This window comes from Puma concolor, chromosome B4 (genome assembly GCF_028749965.1).
Source record: "Puma concolor isolate L17-30 chromosome B4, mPumCon1.1.hap2, whole genome shotgun sequence".
Classification (NCBI taxonomy): domain Eukaryota; kingdom Metazoa; phylum Chordata; class Mammalia; order Carnivora; family Felidae; genus Puma; species Puma concolor.
The window spans coordinates 138,741,126-138,754,752 of NC_141673.1; the positions used below are offsets into that span (position 1 = coordinate 138,741,126).

The following is a 13,627-nucleotide window of genomic DNA, read 5'->3' on the forward strand; positions in this document are numbered from 1 at the left end:
AATGAACATTTTCATAAAATGTACCGGACAACATAAGTGAGATAATTCTTCCAATTAAAGAGGAAAACCACAAAAATGTAAAGATACTGGTTTATTTAAAATAAGGTAGATATTTAGGGGTTTACAATGAAAAACAACCAAAATGAGTTAGCAAAGTAATGTTTTTAAAAAGCTAGCAAAATAGAAGGACTAAAGATAGGAATATAGCCGACTAGGTCACTGACATTAGCAATAAGACTTGAGGCCTGGGGCACCTAAAATATGAAAAAGTGTAACTGAAAACTGTTTGTGATGCCCCCGAAGCTGCTACGGAAAATTAGCCCCCATGTGGTAGGTAAAACAAGAAAAGAATGCAGCAGTTCTGAAGGACATTGGTCCCACACACAGCAGTGCAACGTCAGTAAATGACTCAGCCTAGTTACAGACTACTTACAAACTCCTGAAATTTAAAATTTGGATCTATTAATGAATGCCAAGGGTACCATGGATGTAGAAAGAATGATGAAAACTATTCCCTGTAGTTAACATTTGTTGATGTTTGGGATGCTGAACTACTCAGGTTCTCAATTTCTTGGCAAATTGGGCAAGACATAATGACAGATATTATTAAAACAATTCATTTACTTGGGTCAATGATCTGATGTACTGGACTGTTTGGACTGCTTCGCATCTTCGCTATTAGGAAATGATCTCTTTCGCTTCATAAAGGTGCTGCAGGAGCTGAAACTTAAGCAGACCATATCCCTTACCCTACTGGGGTTTTCTCAACTTTGTTACCTGTTGAGCCCCAAAAAATAGATACACCTTGGATCCTCTCTAGTCTAGAACAACACTGAGCATCTAGAAGCCAGCACACACACATTCCAGGTATCAAAACGTCCTACCCCAATACTCAAACTATCACACAGTGTCTTTATAAGATTCAATTCCAATATCCGTATCAGGTTGCCTTGCCCATAGCAGGGAATTCAGGGGAGAGGGCACAGGGGATAACAGCGGCAAGTAACGGTGAGGGAAGAGAACAATCTCTAAAAGCATACATATTTAGAAATCTAGGACTTTGGAAAACAGTTTGGCAATTTCTTAAAAAGTTAAACACAGGGGCACTTGGGTGGCTCAGTCAGTTCAGCGTCCAACTTCAGCTCAGGTCATGATCTCACAGTTCGTGGGTTCCAGCCCCACGTCGGGCTCTGTGCGGACAGCGCGGAGCCTGGAGCCTGCTTCAGATTCTGTGTCTCCCTCTCTCTCTGCCCCTCCCCTGCTCACACTCTGTCTCTCTCTGCCTCTTAAAAATAAACGTAAAAAATTTTTTAAGAAAAAAAGTGGTCATTTGATGTGGGAGCAAATAGCCTTAGGAGCTATTGTGGGTATCCTTTTATTTTTAGCAACTACATAAACAGTAATAATGACAATCCTAGATTATAAAGAACTGGCTCAACTACTTGTTTATATGTCCTAATTTAGTTTAAAACATGTTTGGAAAAACAGTCTATCCAAAAAGTTAAATCTCCTTAAAGGGAGCAGGAATCCTTAGATCTGAGTTTGTACAATGGCTGGCCTGGCTTAAGACTGTACCTTTAGCCCTGGATATCATTCTACAAATTCATCAATTTTACTGGACAAACACAATTTAAAGAGTAAGTCCCATCACTACTGGTAGATCATAGGCATGGTATTATCTTTCTACCAATGGAGAGCATGACTTCACATCTGTTAAAAGGAAAATGTTATAAAATCCTTAAAAGGATCATATGGATTTACATTCCTGCCATACAAGTGATGTACAGTGTTCAGTAGATTCTCCCAAGGCCCCAAAGAGCAGCAATAGAATTATTTAAATGTTGGGGCGCCTGGGTGGCGCAGTCGGTTAAGCGTCCAACTTCAGCCAGGTCACGATCTCGCGGTCCGTGAGTTCGAGCCCCGCGTTGGGCTCTGGGCTGATGGCTCAGAGCCTGGAGCCTGTTTCCGATTCTGTGTCTCCCTCTCTCTCTGCCCCTCCCCCGTTCATGCTCTGTCTCTCTCTGTCCCAAAAATAAATAAACTTGAAAAAAAAAATTAAAAAAAAAAAGAATTATTTAAATGTTATTTATATCCAATAATTGTAGCATTTGCAAAGAAGAGCTCCTTAAACGTGGTTACATGAGTGATAATTATTTTGTTGGTTGATGTTACTAATACGTCTCTTTAGAGATATTCCGTGGAGGAAGCGTGAGAAACAACATTAAATTAGGAGTTAGCAAATACAGGACAAACTTTTTCCAGTATCTAGCTGTGAAATTTCACAGAGCTTCACACGTCTCATGTATAAAAGAAGTTGTGCTAAATGCTAAGGCTCTCTCTTTCAGTACTAAAATGGGAGTCAGTTTTGTTTGTTTGCTTGCTTGTTTGTTTTGATAACAGCAGCAAGAAATTTACCGAATGCTTATTATGTACATATAAACATAGAAGTTTATATGAGTTCTGTGCATTGACTCAATCCTTAGAGCAACTCCATAAGGCAGGTCCTATTTCTACTTCCACTTTACAGATGAAGAGGCCGATGGCATGTATCGATGAAACGGGCCAAGGCCTCCAAGTGGTCAGCGGCAGAACCAGGATTTACCTCCAGTTAGTCCAGCTCTACCTCGCCGTGAAAAACCATACTACACCGCCTCTACAAGAGCTGACAACAGAGCTAACTGCTAAATACTCTCTGATACACAGTAAATAAGTGATAGTTCTGGTGTTCCCTGCAAAAAATACAAACAATGATACCTAATATTCTTGGAATATTTGCTAGGTCTAGGTACGTTCTAATGCTTGACATGAATTATGTCATAGGATTTTCACAACCTTATGAGACAGATACTATGAAGTAAGATTTAAAGAGATTAAGTTCTCAAGAGCTGGAGTCTGAACCAGGAAAAAGCCTTACTATAAAGCCTAAACTCTTTAAAAACTAAAATTTCATTTGGTTGTGGGCCTCAGTCTAAAAGAATGTACATTCCCAGAGGAAACGATGAATTGAATCAAAGGTGAAGCCAGAACAGACTCGGCGTCAGGGAAACTAGATCAGGAAAGCAGGCTGTCTTCCAAGCTCTGAATCCTATGGCAGGGCCCAGGGCTGTCCGTGCACAAGACCCTTTCCTACTACCCAGAGCAAAGAGAGGATGTAAGGGGAGGAAGGATTTGAAAGGCCCGCTGAAAAACCTGCACAGAAGCTTACAGCCTACTGGATTCCAGCTGTTTCTACTCTTTCTTCCTCCTAATCATCTCTCCCCTGTCATGGCCTATAGCAGTCATCACACATATGATATGTTCCCCCAGAAGTAATATTTAGCAGGGCAAATTATCTTCATGATCCTTTACTTAACGCGGCACAGACTTAAAACCAGCAGCCATCCATTTCTCCTAGGTTCTGTGCATCCGAGCCATTTCTATCGCCCAGGGCATCCTCTAACCTACGTGTTTCTTGGTTGGTGGGCTACCATTAATAATTAGCAATAGGTGTGGCTGGAAATGAGCTCCAGGCCTGTGGGCTGATTAAAGGTGGGTCCCGTCAACAACAGTGTTCACCCATGTGTACATGTGTGCCAACACACGCACACGCACACTCACCCCCACCCCCAACCCGTGGTGACGAGTTTCACTTTAAATTCCTGACCACACATTTCATGTAGGTCTTTACTCTGCCCAGCAATTACATTTCCCTTGTCACTTCCTCTCCTACTTTTGGAAAGAACTACTTCAAACCTTTCCCTCTTCACTCTTCCAATACTCCCTCCTCACCCCCATCTCACTTTCAGCTTACGACTCTGACTCTGCATCGTATAATATTATATCCTGCACACTTACACTGTCCAATTTACCAACATACCATAAACTTTTTCTTCTCTTTCGTTACAATGTATAAGCTGTATTAACTAATTCCAAACCCTCCATTTACACGCTGGGTTATATCTGCTCTTCTCTACTCTGAAAAGCAGCCAGAGACAAAACACATCCATTTCAAAAAAACAACAATTAATTATGAAATGTAAATAGGTACAATGTAACAATCTGAAGATAAAAATTGCCAGAGGAAGATCCTTTCTGAATAAGAGAACATAGGCAGTGTAATGATGTTGTCTTGAGGAAAAGCAGTAGTGTAATTAATGGATTTGTGAATTGAATTAGCTATTCATTTTCAGAGAGCAATATTTTTACTTGAGGGACCCACTAACAGATAAACTACCATCATTTGGACTTGGGTATTTTGCAGGCATTAACTCTTCAATGAAGTATTGCTGCCAATGATAAAAAGTTGTGCTTTCAAATGAAAATTAGAATTTTTGAAAACTGTATCCATCGTTGTGAACATGACATCTCAACCCTTAAAAGCTTTTCAGGTGAGACCAGTGATTATATAAATGACTATGACTTTTTGATAGCATGTGACAATATGTCAGTATGTATCAACCTTTGGAAGATCTGCTTAACTCAGTACACCAGTATTTTCCAAACGACAAACACATAATGTCTCAAAATCATGGCTGAGGAAACAGATCTAAAGACAGTGGATTTTAATATAACAGAATGAAAAGTTCATTGATACAATTTCAGATTCAAACTGCAGCCAAACATCAAGACACTGCCACTTGTCAAGTTTTGGTGTATTATCAAAGAAAAATACCCATAATTGTCTGAAAAGGCTATTAAAGGACTCGTGCATTTTTGAACTAAAAACCTGTGTCAGGGCAGATTTTCTTTATATACTCATATACTTCATTCTCTATATACTTCATCTTTATATATTGCAAGCAGCAGATATAAGAATCCTGCTCTTGGGGGCGCCTGGGTGGCGCAGTCGGTTAAGCGTCCGACTTCAGCCAGGTCACGATCTCGCGGTCCGTGAGTTCGAGCCCCGCGTCAGGCTCTGGGCTGATGACTCAGAGCCTGGAGCCTGTTTCCGATTCTGTGTCTCCCTCTCTCTCTGCCCCTCCCCCGTTCATGCTCTGTCTCTCTCTGTCCCAAAAATAAATAAACGTTGGAAAAAAAAAAAAAAAAGAATCCTGCTCTTCTGTTAAGCTTGATACTAGAAATTTATGAAACTTATAAAAAAACTCGACACTTCTCACTAATATTGTCTTTGAAACTCTTTCCTTTAAAAAATATGTTGTTTATGCAAACATAATGGGTCTGTTTTAAAACATTTAACAAAGTAATAATTTTTAATAAATATAATCCACATCAACAAAAGCTCTCTGGTATCAATAATTTTAAAGAAAGTACAGAAGTCCTAATGTCACAAGAATGAGAACGGCTGCCCTAGAAAAAACCTGCACAGGTACAGAAAGGAAATGCACACCCGAAAAAGAAACATGTATCTTATATGAGATAACACCTAAAACTCTGTCTGAATTATGGAAAGAGACTTAAAACGATTATAGTTAATGATATTTCATTGTGTAAAAGTATCATAATGTATTTAATTTCCTATCACTGTTTTTTCTCAATTTTTTACCATAAAGATGTGTTGTGACGTACTTTTTTACACATACACCCACATATACGGTACAATAACTTTAAGATAAATTCCTGTATGTATAATTCTCGGTTTAAATATATGCACTATTAAAGTTTTGTTGTATCTGCTAAATTTCTTGTCCAACATACATGTAATGGGAGTACCAGGAGGAGAAAGGAGCAGAAAAAATATTTGAAGAAATGACTGAAAACTTCTCAAATTTACTGAAAAACAATAACCTACACATCCAGAAAACACAGTGAACTCCAAGGAAGATACATTCAAAGAGACCCACAGATAAAATCACAATAAAAATGGTCAAACATAGGAGAAAATCTTGAAAGGAGCAAGAGAAAAATGACTTGCTACTTACAAGGGAATCCCAGCAAGATTAATGGCTGACCTATCAGCAGAAACCATAGAAACCAGAAAGCAGTGAGATGTCATATTCAAAGTGCTCAAAGAGAAAGACTATCAACAAAGAATCCCAATTCCATCAAAACTAGCTTTCAAATATGAAGGTGAAATTAAGACATTATCTAGATAAACAAAAACTGAGAAAATTTGTTGTCTGTAGATCTGTCTTACATACTAAAAGGAAGTATTCAGGCTAAAAGCAAGTGAGTCTAGATGGTCATTTGAATCTACCCAAAAAGACAAAGAGCACAAATAAAATCAGTCTAAATGAAAAAAAAAAAATCAGTAAATAAATTAAAATGCCATTAATGAGAAAACATTCACTTAATGCAAAAGAAAGCAATAAAGGCCAAATAGAGAAACCAAGGTCAGACATAAAACAAAATGCAAAATAGCAGGCATAAATCAAACTATATTAATAGAGAACATTAAATGTGAGTGGAGTAAATCTCCCAATAGTAAGACAGAGATTGTTAGCCTGGATTTAAAAGAAATAAATATAATCCAACTATGTACCATTGACTCTTGAACAATGTGGGGGTTAGGAGCACATCATGAACCACCCCCCAATGTGGTCAAAAATCCATGTATAACTTTTGACTCCTGCAAAACTTTACTAATAGCGTTTTGTTGACCAGAAGCCTTAAGTATAACATAAATAGTAGGTCAGCACATATTTTGTATGTTATATGGAGTATATACTGTATTCTTACTATAAAATAAGCTTGGGAAAAGAAAATATTAAGAAAATCATAAGGAAAAGAAAACAGATTTACAATACTATAAAAAACCCACTTATAAGTGGACCCATGCAGCTCAAAACCACATTGTTCAAGGATCAACTGTACCATCCATAGGAGACATACTTTAGCTTTAAAGATACAAATAGCTTGAAAGTAAAAAGAAACTATGCGAACAGCAAACCACAAGCTAGGCTGGTTATATTAATATCAGACAAAATAGAATCTAAAACAAAACAAAAAAACAGTTACCAAAGTTAAGGGAGCCATTTTATAATGATAAAAGGATCGATCCATCAGGGAAGTATAACATTACAAATATATACGCACCTAATAACAAAATAAAATACAGATAGCAAAAACTGACCGAAAAGAAGGGAAAAACAGACAATTCAACAACAGCAGCTTCAATACCTCATCTTCAATAATGGCACAATAACTAGAAGATCAACAGGGAAATCTAAAACTTGAACAACTCTATAAACCAAATAGATCTAACTGCCATCTCTAGACACTACAGCCAAAAGAATATACATTTTCAAATCCACATGAAAAGCATTCTCCTTGAGAGACTACATTCTAGGGCATAAAATAAAAATATATTTAAAAGGACATAAATAATAAAAATATGTCCTCAACCACAAAATTGGCAATCAACAGCAGGAAAAAATTGGGAAACTAACAAATATGTGGAAATTAAACAATGCACTCATATATAATCAATGGGTCAAAGACGAAAGCAACGGGAAATCACAAAATAATTCCATATTAATAATAATGCAGACACAAAACATCAAAACTTATAGGATCCAATTAAAGTAGTGCTTAGGGGGGAATTTATAGTTATAAATATCTATATTAAGAAAAAAGTGTCAAATAAATAATTTTCCATCTTAAGACACTGGATAAAGAGGGGCAGAATAAACCTAAAGCAAACAAAGGGACAGAAATAATAAAGGTTAAAGTAGAAATTAATGACACAGAGAAGAGAAAAACAGTAGAAAAAAAATCAATGAAGCCAAAAGCTGGTCCTTTGGAAAGATCAACAAAATGGACAAATCTCTAGGTCGACAGACCAAGACAATAAGAAGACTCAAATTACTAGAAATGGAAATAAAAGAGGAAGCATTACCACTTACCTTACAAAAATAAAAAGGCCTATAAAAGAATATCATGAATAACTGTATGCCAACAAATTAAATAGTGTAAATGAAATGAGCAAATTCTTAAAAGACACAAATTACCGGCAGTGACTTAAGAAGAAGTACATCCAGAACAAGGGAAGAGACTGAATTAGCAATTAAAAAAAAAAAAAAAATCTGCAAAGAAAAGTCCAGGTCCAGATGGCTTTATCCCTGGATCCTACCAAACATTTAAAGAATTAATACCAATTTTTCACTAACTTTTCCAAAAAACTGCAGGGTTTTTTTCCAAAAAGAGCAGGGAACACCATCCAACTCATGAGACCAGTATTACCTGATACCAAAACCAGACAAAGACACCAGAAGAAAACTACAGACCAATATCTCTTGTGAATATAGATGTAAAAATCCTCAATAAAATATTAGCAAACCAATAAAACAGTACTGAATCCAACAGTATGAAATTATACACCATGACCAAATAGGATTTATACCAGGAAGGCAAAGTTGTTTTAACACCTAAAAATTAATGTAACACATCACATCAATACATTAAAAAATAGACCAAAGTGGGGGTTGGGGAGAGAGAGAGAGAACATCTGACAAAGATCTAAAACCCTTTCAAGATGAAATCACTTAAAAAACTAGGAGTAGAAGGGAACTTCCTCAGTCTGATAAAGGGCATCTACAAAACCCCACAGCTAACATTTTAGTTAAAGGTGAAAGACTGCATGCTTTGCCCCTGAGATCAGCAACTAGATAAGGATTTTTCCAGTCTCAGTGATTCTGCTCAACAGTGTACTGGAGGTTACAGTGAGAGCCATTAGGAAAGAGAAAGAATTAAGGTATCCAGGTTGGAAAAAAAGAAATATAACTATTTATATTCGCTAATGACATAACCTTGTATGTAGAAAATCCTAAAGAATTCACCAAGAAACTTTTAGAATGCGTGCAGGAACAGTGCAGGATACAAAATTTACCTACAAAAATCAAGTGTACTTTTATACACTTGAAATTAAGAAACAAATTCCATTTACAATAGCATCCAAAAGAAAATATATTTACAAATAAATTAAGCAAGTAGTACAAAAGTTATACTCTGAAAATTATAAAATACTGCAGAAAGAAGTTAAAGATCTAAATAGTTGGGAAAACATTCCTTGTTCATAGACTGGAACACTGAACATTGCTAAAATGGCAATACCCCCCAAAACTGATCTACAGATTCAATGTAATCCCTATCAGAATCTCAGCTGACTTCTTTACAAAAATTGACAAGCTTGTCCTAAAATTCATATGGAGTTACCAGAGACCCAGAATAGCTGAAACAATCATGAAAAAGGAAGAACAAAGTAGGACTCGTATGTCTTGATTTCAAAACTTACCATAAAGTAATGATAATCAATAAGCTGTGGTGCTGGCAGAAGGATATACACACACGTCAAGGGAATAAAATTGAAAGTCGAAAAATAAACGAAGACACCTACGGTCAACTGGTTTTTCATAAGGTGCCAAGCCCATTTGATGGGGGAAGAACGGTGTTTTCAACAAATGAGGCTGGGACAACCAGACAGCCACGGGAAAAAGAAATAGTACCCCTACGTTACACCATATATAAAAATTAACTCTCACAGATCAAAGACCTAAGTATCAGAGCTTAAACTAGAAAACATAGGGGTAAACCTTCACAACCTCAAATTCAGCAAAGGAATCTTAGATGTGATGCCGAAAGAACAAGCAACAAATATAGATAAATTGGACTTGATCAAAATTAAAAACTTTCGTTCTTCAAAGGACATCAGGAAACTGAACAGACAACCCCCAGAATAAGAGAAAATATTTACAAATCATATATCTGATAAAGGACTTGAGCCTAGAGTAAAGAACTCTTAAAACTCAATAATGAAAAAAAGGACAAATAACCCAACTAAAAAACGGGCAAAGGATGGGCCACCAAAAACGGCCACATGATTCTGTTCATATGAAATGTCCAAAACAGGGCAATACAGAGACAGACAGTAGATCAGAGCTTGGGATAGAGTGGGGAGGAGTTTGGGGGAGGGGAATAATAACGGAAGGAGATGGGGTTTCTTTTCGATATTAAAATAAAATGTTCTAAAATGGACTATGGTGATGGTTACGCATATCTGAATACAGAGAAAAACACTGTACACTTTAAATGGGTAAAATTGTATGGTATGTGAACACTGGTTTTAAAAAACCCAGTAATACTTTCACTTTTCTTGTATGTTGTTTTTCAAATTACTGTAGAGTGACCTTACCTACAGAAAGTTTTATATTTACGTAGGCTTATACATCAGTCTTCTTCCTTATGATTTCTGGATCTGATGTCAGCTTAAATAGTTGTTTCTTGCTCCACTATTAATTGACATTACCCTGTCATATTTTACGTATTCTTGGAAATGTCTTACACCCTTTCTGGAAAATGGAATTTGGATTAGTTACTTCACTCCCTAGTTTTTCTCCAAGGCTCTTCTAACTTCATTCCTATCCTCATGCTGCCTGCGCCATCATCCTTTACTCAGACCTCATTCCCACCCTCACACGGAAAGATGGAAGCCTGCTGGGAAGGACCTCAAAGTCCTGCTCACAACCCACCCCGTTCCCCAAACTTACCTAAAAGTACACCACCCGTAGCTTTTAGCCAGGCTAAATTCTTTACCCTTAATTTGAATTCCATCCTCTTCTGCCTCGTGGGCTAATCATCTCTTTTCTCCTGTCTCTTCCACTTCTCCCTCCACCTACTACCCAAGGATAACAAGTTTATCCCTTAAGAGTCTCCTGCACAAACTGTTGCCTCCCTATTTCTTCAAAGTGTAATCCACACTCAGGGTTTCTTGTTTTCCAATCTCACTGCCAGCTATCAGATTCAAACACCCCTCACCTTTCATTTAGGCTACTCTAGACTGACTTCCCACCAGTCACCATCTGTACCTGAGATTTTTAATTTGGTATCCACAGTTGTGGTGAAAGGGACCACAAATTTGAAATTTTATGTGTATCAGCACTTTTCAGAAATAGTTTTTATAAGACTTAAAAGAGTGTTATGACTCCCAAATGCTACTTATTTTTCTCAATGAAGATGCAATGACATTTTAAAATGCAAGTATCATGTCCTTGGCTTGCCTTTCAGTATTTCCCCATCACCTTGGATAAAACCCAAACTCTCATGCATGCAAGGCTCCTTCATGATGTGGTTCTTTAGGATAATCTCTCATCACTATCCCTAAATCCTCCCGGTTACACAATTAGCACCTAGTCAGAGCCAGCTGGGCGTGATATCTAGAACTCCTGTTCATTTGCCTCAGGACCTTTCAGCATGCTTCTCCTCTACATGAAATCACCCATTTACACCTCTCTAACCTGGTCCTTCAAGACTCAGGGATTTCAACAAGAAATCATTTCTTGTTCTTTTCATAAGTGTTCCTTTTATCTGCATCTGTGGCATCCGGTTAGACCTCTGCAGTGACTTTTATCACAATTATTAATTTATCTTTGTTTTCTATAAAATTATAAACTTTTGAGTAAGCATAGTATTTTCCATACCCATATTTCTAGTGTCTGGCATTCACATGTTTCTTGAAAAATCACACCTCATTCTCTTCTCAACCCATTGCAAACATTGTAAATTCATTATTTTAACTAGTCTATGGAAATGATCTGAGATAATATGCTCTTCTCATTACCAGATTTAATGGTCTTTTTGTTCCTTATCGAACTTAAACTTTCCAATCCTTCCTTATCACTAATACGTGACATAGTATCCCATGTCCTCCTCCTTGAAATCCTTTCTTCACTGGGCCTCTGAGGGACTGTTCTTGGTTCTTTTCTTACTTCACCAGCTGCCCCCAGTATCCTCTTTACCCTGACCTTTAAATGTTGGGAGGCCCTCAAGAGTTAGTCTTGAAATTATTTATTTATATTCACAATCTAGATGACTTCCCAGTTCCATGATTTCAGGTCTATTTGTTGACAACTCTCAAATTTATATCTGGTTCCATCGGTGGGTTTGCTTTATGAAATGTCACTAAGCTAAATGCTTAACATTTGTGTACTCTTTAATTCAAGAGTTATAGTTCAATAAAAGGTTAAGAAAAAGCAAAAAAGAGAACAATGAGCAGAATATCACATCACTGTGTTGTATACCTGAAACAAATATAACACTGTACGTTAATCATACTTCGATTTAAGAAAGAAAAAAAAATTGTGATGAACTCTTGCCTTCTCCTGTCAACGCCACAGTTAATCCATCTGCAAATCCTGTCAGCTCTATTTTCTAAATTTTTTTTTTATTACGTTTCTTTATTTTTGAGAGGCAGAGAGAGACAGAGCGTGAGTGGGACAGGGGCAGAGAGAGAGGGAGACACAGAATCCAAAGCGGGCTCCAGGCTCCGAGCTGTCAGCACAGAGCCCGACGCTCTGTGGGGCTCGAACTCACGAACCGCGAGATCATGACCTGAGCCGAAGTCGGACGCTCAAACGACTGAGCCACCCAGGCGCCCCTGTCAGCTCTATTTTCAAACACATCCCAAATATGAGTATTTTTCATGTCTCCCACCCACGATGGGAGACCCACGATGAGACCCACGATGTCTCAACTACAATACCCTCTGCCTCTAGGTCCCGGCTTCTCTCGCCACGTAAGTCAGAGTGGTCCTTTTAAAATATAGATCACATCATCTGTTCCTGCTTCCCAACTCACTAATTCAAATTTGAGGTCCCTTCAATGGTAGGTATCCCAGGTACTGCATGATCTGGCCCCAGCCACGTCTCTGACCTCTTCCAAACCCTTGTTTCCTCCACTGGGTCTTGGCTTCTCTGCAGATCCTCAAACACACCAAATGGGATTCTACTGCAAGGCCTTTGCACTTGCTGTCTCTCCCTCCAAATACTCACATGCCTTATTCCTTAATGTCTTCAGATCTCAAATGTCATCATCATGGGAGCTTTTCCTTTCGCTCTTTTAAAAAGAGCAACACTGGGGCGCCTGGGTGGTGCAGTCAGTTAAGGGTGTGGCTCTTGATTTCAGCTCAGGTCATCATCTCAGGATTCGTGAGTTCCAGACCCCATCAGGCTCTGTGCTGACAGCACGGAGCCCGCTTGGGAATCTCTCTCCCTCTCTCTGCCCCTCCCCTGCCCACTCACTCTCTGTCTCAAAAATAAATCAACAACAACAACAAAAGCAACACTACCCTCTCCTGATCTCTATCCCCTTTACCATGCCTTAATTCTCTTCACAGTACGACCACCTGATACTGTACATATTTGATGATAGTCTTTCTCACCCAATTTAAGCTTCATGAGAGGAGACACTTCATCTATTTTATTCACCAGAATTCCCAGCATCTACAACACCTGGACGTGCCCAACGGTATAAATGAATGAATGCAGAATGAATCTAACACTGCCTCTGTTGGATATTTCCGAAATTCTATGTTCCTTAACTAGTCTTTCCATCTCTCAGGCCGAAATGACTTCTCTTGCTCTTCCAACGCTCCTTAAATAGAGGCTGTAATCACTACCGAGATTTCACGAAGGTGTGAGACCACAAGTACTCTAAACCACAAAACAATAAAAATGTTTCTAATGAAAAAACCCCTAGTCTCTGCAGCATAACTTAGCGATGGGCTCATAGGGGTGTCTGGGTGGCTCAGTTGGAGGAGCCTCGCTGGTTTCGGCTCGGGTCACGATCTTGTGGTTTGTGGGTATGAGCCCCGCGCTGGGCTCTGCAATCACTGTGTCAGAGCCTGCTGGAGGTCCTCTGTCTCCTTTCTGGCCCTATCCCGCGCACCCTGTCTCTCAAAATTAAGTAAATGTCAAAA

The 13,627-nt window shown here is 38.3% G+C and overlaps 1 protein-coding gene and 1 long non-coding RNA gene across 2 annotated transcripts in view; one reads left to right on the forward strand and one right to left on the reverse strand.

The window, feature by feature from the left end:
* The window catches only part of LOC147579554 (uncharacterized), a 386,247-nt gene that overhangs the window by 65,863 nt on the left and 306,757 nt on the right, over window positions 1-13,627 (forward strand). The window lies entirely within an intron of this gene.
* The window catches only part of NET1 (neuroepithelial cell transforming 1), a 60,802-nt gene that overhangs the window by 45,710 nt on the left and 1,465 nt on the right, over window positions 1-13,627 (reverse strand). The window lies entirely within an intron of this gene.